The sequence below is a fragment of the Photinus pyralis genome, unplaced genomic scaffold, assembly GCF_008802855.1.
Source record: "Photinus pyralis isolate 1611_PpyrPB1 unplaced genomic scaffold, Ppyr1.3 Ppyr1.4_LG4, whole genome shotgun sequence".
Classification (NCBI taxonomy): Eukaryota; Metazoa; Arthropoda; class Insecta; order Coleoptera; family Lampyridae; genus Photinus; species Photinus pyralis.
Window position 1 is genome coordinate 11,663,870 of NW_022170511.1, and position 7,926 is coordinate 11,671,795.

General features: G+C 39.2%; 1 long non-coding RNA gene across 1 annotated transcript; it reads right to left on the reverse strand.

Moving 5' to 3' along the window:
- Nucleotides 1–7,150: 7,150 nt before the first annotated feature.
- LOC116168134 lies at nt 7,151–7,476 on the reverse strand. The gene is made up of 2 exons (XR_004144713.1): nt 7,349–7,476; nt 7,151–7,293 (listed from the first exon to the last, which is right to left on the reverse strand). It is a non-coding gene; the product is annotated as an uncharacterized LOC116168134 (long non-coding RNA).
- Between the last annotated feature and the right edge of the window lie 450 nt (nt 7,477–7,926).

Sequence of the window (7,926 nt, forward strand, 5' to 3'; positions counted from 1 at the left end):
CGCATTGAAAGAAGAAGCGAGCTATTCAAACAATTTGTCGAGATCAGTTACGGCTGTAGTATGTACAATAGGTTCAGCGAAAATATAGGAAAATACAAGTGCTTGTGGAACCTCTTGAACGTATTCAAGAAGCTAGACGAAATGTGAGGCGATAAGTGGGAATACACGAACCGTTAACAGAATCCACAAGATTGTTACGAACGTAAGAGGAGGAGTGGCTACACAGGCCCCACAACCAACAAGCTCCTCATTCGTCGCAACGCCTGGCGCCTCGACGGCGAACTATTTACCAGCAGCACCAACAGCCAGCAAAATTCAAACCGGAAGGACCATCGTCCAACTTCCGAGACACCTCTTCCAGGAGATAAAAGCCAAGCGATGGCTCATACGAAGATGGCAGCTGACCAGAGATCCCGAGTTAAGATGACAGGTCAACGCCAAATAGGTCGTCCTACAAGTTTCCATAGTCAAGAACCACGACACCATGTGCAACGAGTTTGTAGAACGGCCGGTGGAAGAAAAGGGCCATGTACACCAAATCGCCAAAGCACTAACAGAAAGAAAGCCCCCGGCCTGTCCCATAACAGCCCCGGATGGTCAAAAATACACCGACCAAGAAAAAGCAGACTTTCTTGCACGAGTTCTCGACGAAAACTTCACTCCGTTTCGCACAACGGACGCCGACTACCACCGTGACATTGAGTATAATTGGAATTTGTTTTCTGTTGGGCATCAAAGTATTATTATTATTATTACTATTATTAAACACAGTAGCGAACCTCCCTCAGGGCATATAAAGAGTAACGAACCCGAAGAAAGGTGGAAAAGTTTACATTACGCTCAAAGCGACTGTACGACGTGCACGCCGCCCAAACCTTTACTGCCATCCCAGAGGCGCAGTCGGAACTATAGGCGCCCACATCGAAAAACATCCCCAAAATATAGCCGACGAAAACGCAGACAACGCTATAGAAGACCATCAAGTACCTGGTAAGGGCCCTGCAGAGTGCAGACTCTAAAGAGCACCACCACCTCGATAGCGAGCTTCAACTATTGTTCGACCAGTGACACGAGCTGCCCCATGTCGTCGTCCTATGCAAGGGCCTACGTTCTTCGTCTTGCTAGACTCCAGACAACTGCGTCCGCTAAGAGCTGGTAAACAAATTGACGGCGAACCCTCACACAACGACACACCGGGTCGCTTTTGGCAAACGATTAAATATAGAGGGAAGTACGAATATTACTTTTGAAAGTGGAGCATACTCATAAAATCTATTAAAGCTATTAACTTTCTCTATGGAACACTTTACTATTCACAAGACTATCTCTCAAAAACAAACTTGCGTACGGCAGACTGTCATACACTAACAACGAGCTTACTAAACAATAAGCTAAACCAAAAGCGCCGTTTAACGTCCGTCTCTTCTATCTAACACATTTTCCCTTCTCTTACTTCCGCTCCTACTTCCTTGTACCAAGCGTTGTCGAGCGATAAACTTCGGCGAATAAAATCTGCTTATCTTGAAACTAATTAGCTTTACTAAACATTTACTTCCAAATGTCTCTAATTTGCAATTCATATCATAGAGGGTGACTCATCATTACTGTAAGTGCTGATCTCAATCGAAACGCCCGTCCGTCAGTTTACACAACAGTATATTATGCAGTAAAAAATACGGGCACCGTAGCGTACAAAACCAAAAATAGCAAATACTACCAATGAGGCGCGCTGTGTAGTATTTATCGCTATTAACTAAATGCAGAAATTGCCTTAGGCAATCTCTCGAACAATTTGGATTCCCACAATAAATCAGTAGTCCGTATTACAAGTTTAGTAAGTTACTAAGTGTAAATAAGCCCAGTGTACGCGAGATAAATGATAAGCTTCATTTAACTGTTTTATGGATTGCTTAAATATTCATGTACTAGTTAGCATTACAAATAATACGTTGCAATTAGAACAATCTGCGTTCATTATATTTACTTAGAACCAGGAACTGTTATACAATGAACCAATAATAATAGTCAGCGTAACCAAAAATGTTATACTAGGAATCCTTAACTGAAAGCCCCAAAGTCATTACTAAGCATAAGAATTTAGCTTCCCAGCAATCGATCTCGAAAGACACTGCACTATTACGCATAATTTCGCACTTACATTTAGGATGGTGTTCTCAAATATGCGTAATTAGGTAGACTTATGAATTATTTATTTCTTAACGAACAAAAGCACTTCCACTTAAGGGGGATGACGTTCGTATCTTTTTCTTACTAATTAATTAGCATTTTACTTATCCAACCGAACAAAACGTAAACATGGTGACTAAACTCATTTTTATTAGGTCAAGTTCAATTTAAAGTGACGCTAATTAGGAAATGTCACGGCCGATATTACCACATAAACATAATGGACACAAAAATCGCACATACGTAATTGCACAACACGAACGGAATACAGCTTCGTATCGGAATTCCTTAGCTTTAGCCAATTATTGCTGTCTTGCCAGATCATTTCGATAGTACCTAACATAAACAGACGGAAGGGTCAGTTTGTAATGTGGGCACAGATTTTGAAAGTTAGTCTCGTTTTCCGTCATATGCCGTTGAATTTTCAAACGTGTTAATCCAACGTCTCTTTAGCAGTGGATCGTGATTGGATATTTACCATTGGCGTATACTTTAATGTTATACAGGGTGTTTCGAAATTCGCGCACACGGACTATGGGATGGTGTTATACGACAAAAACTGAACAAAAAGTTCCTTTACCAGTTTTCCATCAGACCCCTCCCCCCCTACGTTGCGCCACTGGTTAAACTTAGTAATAACACATTTTTAAAAACAAAAGAAGGTTCAAGATCAACTATAATTATGACGAGTACGTAATTACAGCAGTTGTTCAAAATGTCCACCATCTGCTAGTAAACGCATCAGCACGTCGAAAAAAAAGTGCCGGCCTGATCAAAAACTGGTAGACAGTTTTCGTTGTATAACACCATCCCACAGTCCGTGTGCGCGAATTTCGAAACACCCTGTATTCACTGTATACGGTTTATTACCTATACTTAACTAATTTATTGTATGTTCTTATGCCATTCAATGGGTCCTGGGGGAGGGGGGCGATTAATTGTCCAAGGGCGCATTTTGATTTAATCCGAAACTAAAATCGTCGTTTCTCTTTCATTTAGCGAAACCCTTTTCATGTTTATGAATTGATCGTGACAGAAGTAAGCGGTATTTCTTGTTTATTCAGATTTAAAGAGAAAAGTTAGATACCTTGTTAAACGATAAAGGGAGTTTCTCCTACTGTAATTCGTTTTAATTGTATACTCCACCGGTCAATACAAAGGTTGCCGGAACATCAATCACCGTTTACTTTCGATATTTACCACCCTGTCAACCCCTTATTGCCAAGGAAATGGAAAAATAAGCCTCTTGGGTAAAAGCGATGATTTGATACCAAACGTTGAAACCTTTCGAGAACATCCGATACCGGCAATCGTGCCTACAAATACATTTTTACATCGTCGATAGAAGGAACTAGGAAGACATGTAGAACTAAAGAAAAGGAAACATTAATCGGATTATTGAAACACAGCATCGGGTGCGGAAAGTTATGTGCATTTTTATCTTTGAATAGGGGGTGAATAAAAACGAGGGACACGGTATAAAGTTTTTAACTTTAAACAATCGGCACATAATTTACCTTCAATCTGCATCAAAAAATTATACAGGCTGTTTCACGCAAACCGTTACCTAAAAATATTTACACTTCCATTAATAATATTTAAATCTGAAAATTTGCATACCAACATAGTTTTTCAATACCTATCGAAAGAAAATAATTATTATGATCATTTCACTTCCGTTTTTACCGAATGTGGATATAAACTTTCTTATTTTAAATAGAATACCCTATATTATATTGCATCTTCGAAATCTACATGAAAATCAACGTCGATTGATACCACATTTTCCTATACCTAGCATCAAAGGTTTTCAAGTTATTCAAGATTTCTCAAACTTTTTGACGTTTGACTGCTTTTCTTTAGCGCCCTGTATCTATGGCTCCGCTGACTTGATTTCAAAAAGTCTTCCAAAATCAATAATTCTAACGTGATGAAATTTTGATCGCCTTTCTACAAGGTTTTAACATTTTAAAATTAATGGTCAAGTTTAATTACTTCAAACCTTAAAAAGTTGATTTTTTTCAAATGAAACCTGCTTTATTGTTTTGCACTTTAAAATGTGGAAAAAATATTAAATTAAATATGAAATTTAAAGGTGTAAAAATTTCGAAATGCCTCGAGAACATTTTTTGGAACAAGCATTTCGATCTTTAAAAATATAAGGGTTGATGTAGTCCCCCGCTACTACTCGGACAGGTCTGCAAATCTGTGTTTGGGTATTTTTGGAGAAGTATTGGACAAGTTTTCAGCGTGCCTCAAATACCTTCAAAAATGTCTACCAGCTGAGGACTAAGAGGGAGACCGGCTTCTAGAAGAATACCGATGGCGTTCGTGAACTCGAGAACGGGATCGTTATTGGTCCTTCAGTTTCTTTTCTAGGATTCTTTTTCGGAGTCCCGATCAATTGAGAAGGGTAGAAGGGATTATTTAACGGCTGCACTGCTTAAACAAAAATTAAATTGAATAGGTAGGTAAACCTCACGACACTGACTAGTGCTAATGATTAGTTTTCTGTATGTCCGCAGACCGCAAGTCACTGGCAGTTGTGCTTATGTTGATTAATTTTCAAACGAGCCTTCACGTTTTCATATAGCGTGTGCGCCCATCATCTTTATTCTTACTATGAGGTACTCAGCCAAACCCATTTCGATTGCCTTATCAGTTAGAATATGCAGTGTGGAAGAACCCAAAAAATTTTGAAACAAAGCACCCGGAATTTCTGCGTGGAGTTTGCCGTTTACGAGGACCACCCTGTATAGTACCGATTGGTTTGGGCTTCGTTACATAGAAAACCGTAATTTCGAGAAGTTTCCGCGATGCCATGGAGACGAGATTCCGTACTTAATTAGTCCGCCTACGCCCTACGACCATACTAGCTGGAATCTTGGAATAATTTTTGTAACCACCGAAGAGTGTTGTTCTGGCGAAGATGAGGGACAATTAATATTCTTTAGTTTCAGCGCCGTTAATTGTTTATAAGGTGTTTATAAACTCGTTTATAAGTAAAAGCAAGGATAGAACGAGTTCAAATCGAGTTGTTTACAAGTTTTGCAGTCCAGCCCGTATTCCTGCATGTTGCGATAAGAGTGTTAAAGCGATAGGGCCGTTTGAAAAGAAAAAGTCCAAGGGAGCTAGTTGCAGATTGGATTGACATTGATGAGTATTTAGGTTTGATTGCCCTTAATTAGGTAGGTGTTAATGAATGCCAGGTTAATGGGCGGCAGTAAACCTTGTCAGAAACCGTCGAGGGAGGTGTCCACAGAGGCGCTGTAATTTTTCTAGTTGTTTGCAAGTTGTCCAAGATTTTCACGATAACCACAGGACCGAATTATTTGCCAACGCGCTCGGTGCGAATACAGCGAGGCTCTGGAAATTCACTGTTCCACTTCTACCAAAATGGGTTTTCTTTAAAAGGTAAACGCTCAATTTGAGAAGGCTCTTTTCTGCTTCATACTTTCGAGTTGTAAGTATGTCATTTGATTTCTCTAATTTGCGAAACCGTCTCATTTCAAATCAACCAAAACCCATTTGTTTTACCGTTTTGCCGTTTGAGCGACCGTAGGCCTTTCCTTTTAACTACCGTTTTGGGTTTTTACCTTTTTGCACTAACCGTAACTTTTGCCACCCTTCCGCTAAGCTTTTATTAACGCCTTAAGCTTAAACTACCGTGTTTTCTTTGGATAGCTTTATCATCGTTTGCCTGCCGCTGTTAAAGTGAATAAAACAACCACCGCACCGTTACTAACTAAGGTAAGCGCTTAGTAACTTTCAATTAATTCAATTAAGGGGGGGATGAAGTATATTCTTTTCTTCTTGCTTTTCCCCTTTTATTTCCCATTGACACCGTTATTTAATTTGTACGTTGTTGCTTTGTTCCCGTTAGGAAATTTACCGTCGGGAGCCGTCGGCCATATTTTGTTTTAGGTAATCCGGAAGTGACCGCCGCCATTTTGTGCTGAACTCTTGCCGACCCGTGGGACGATTCTTTCTCCAACTTGAGGCTACCCGAAGCTGCCAACACCTGTCCGTACCGAAACCGCCCTTTTCCCAGGATTTAGGGGTTGCTGGATTAAATCTTGGTGGTGCCCGAGTGACCGACCGTCCGACTCAAATGAGTTATAAATACTTATTTTATTAGTACTTCATTAAATGAATATTAACTAATTGTCTTTCTTTTTTTTGATTAGGCGACCGGGTGTGCGTGGACTTAAACCGGAGTTCGTCACAATTTATCGTTAGCGGTCTCGAAGATTTTGCGAATGAAGCTATTGTTCTTCCAGTGAAGTGTATCAAACTATTCGAATGTCGATGATTCTTAAAGTATCATAAGTCCTTGTTTAGAAATAGATAAACATCCATTGCTTTGAATCGCAGGACGTACATTAAGCTAGAGCATGCCAAATTTTATCAACGGCTGAGGTGTAGTACCTACCATCTACCATCAAATGGAAAAGGTAGCACTGAGTATTGTTTTTGGATGTAAAACTGCGTATAGTATACTTGTATGGTATACGTTGCATCCACGAACTTATAAATTAAGATGGACTGGTGATCAAACACTTGCATAGAGGTAGAAATGAGCTAAAGTCACTAAATATAGAAAAATATATCTAGTGACTTTAAAATGGCCCTAGCATGGGCGCCGCCATGATGTGCACATTTTAGTTATTTTCCTAGTGCTCAAGTTTTGAGACTATTGCAGCCTTGGAAAATGACATGTGTCACAGTAATTTATTTAGAAAACGTGAGGTTAATGTTGGGTTAATGCTTGTTTATTGGTTGATTTGAATTTCGCGCCATGTGAGTACACATCATGGCGGCCCCCATGTAGGTGTCATTTGTTAATTCAGCATTAGTAGTCCATCTTAATTTATAAGTTCGTGGTTGCATCTCATATGATGATATGTAACAAATTAGGTATACCAATTTCTACGAAAGGTGTGGAGTTTTTGTTCCATAACTGTCTTAGTAAACATTTATTATTTTTAACGCTAACATATGTTATACAGCTTGCGTAAATGCAAGGAAACTGGTATTTCTACACACATTTACTTGCAACACCAGTACATGGCGGGAGATACTATACTGGGTTCTTTGCACTTCGATCTGTAATTGCAATTTAATAGTAATTCATTAGGATGTTGCGAATTTAATAACTTACCGCTTGATTTCTGCCGATGAACAGGAGAATTTGCACGAACAAGTCTCCGCCACAATTCCGTTGATGGACAAAATTCCAACAAAGAGCAAGAACAGGAAAATACGACACATGTCTGATACGAAAGCAAAAACCCTAATACAGTGAGAGAGAAATACTTCTGCTTTTATATCGGAGAATTACGTTCCAAAAATTTTATTGATTAGTAGTAATAGATAAGACAGTTTGATACGATATAGGTAAGATGCTCCGAACTAGCATTTTAGATATCGATCAAAGTGCAATTCAATGCTCTTTTGACAATGAGTTGGAAAATGCGCTAAAAAGAGTTTATTAATTTTTTTATCATCCTATACTACCTACTGTTTTTTTTTTAGAATTTTTTGAATATGCCGTAAAGTGGTTCTTAAAAATAAGTCAAACGGGGCTTTTATTGATCTCTGCAACAGCCTTTACAAACGGCCACTGGTCAACTACTTTAGTAGGTATAGGGTTATAGGTATGTTGGTGCAAAAATAAGACATATGGCTATGCCGTGCTGATGCCCGCCATATCAGTTGAGTTGTCTTTGTTCTTAAACA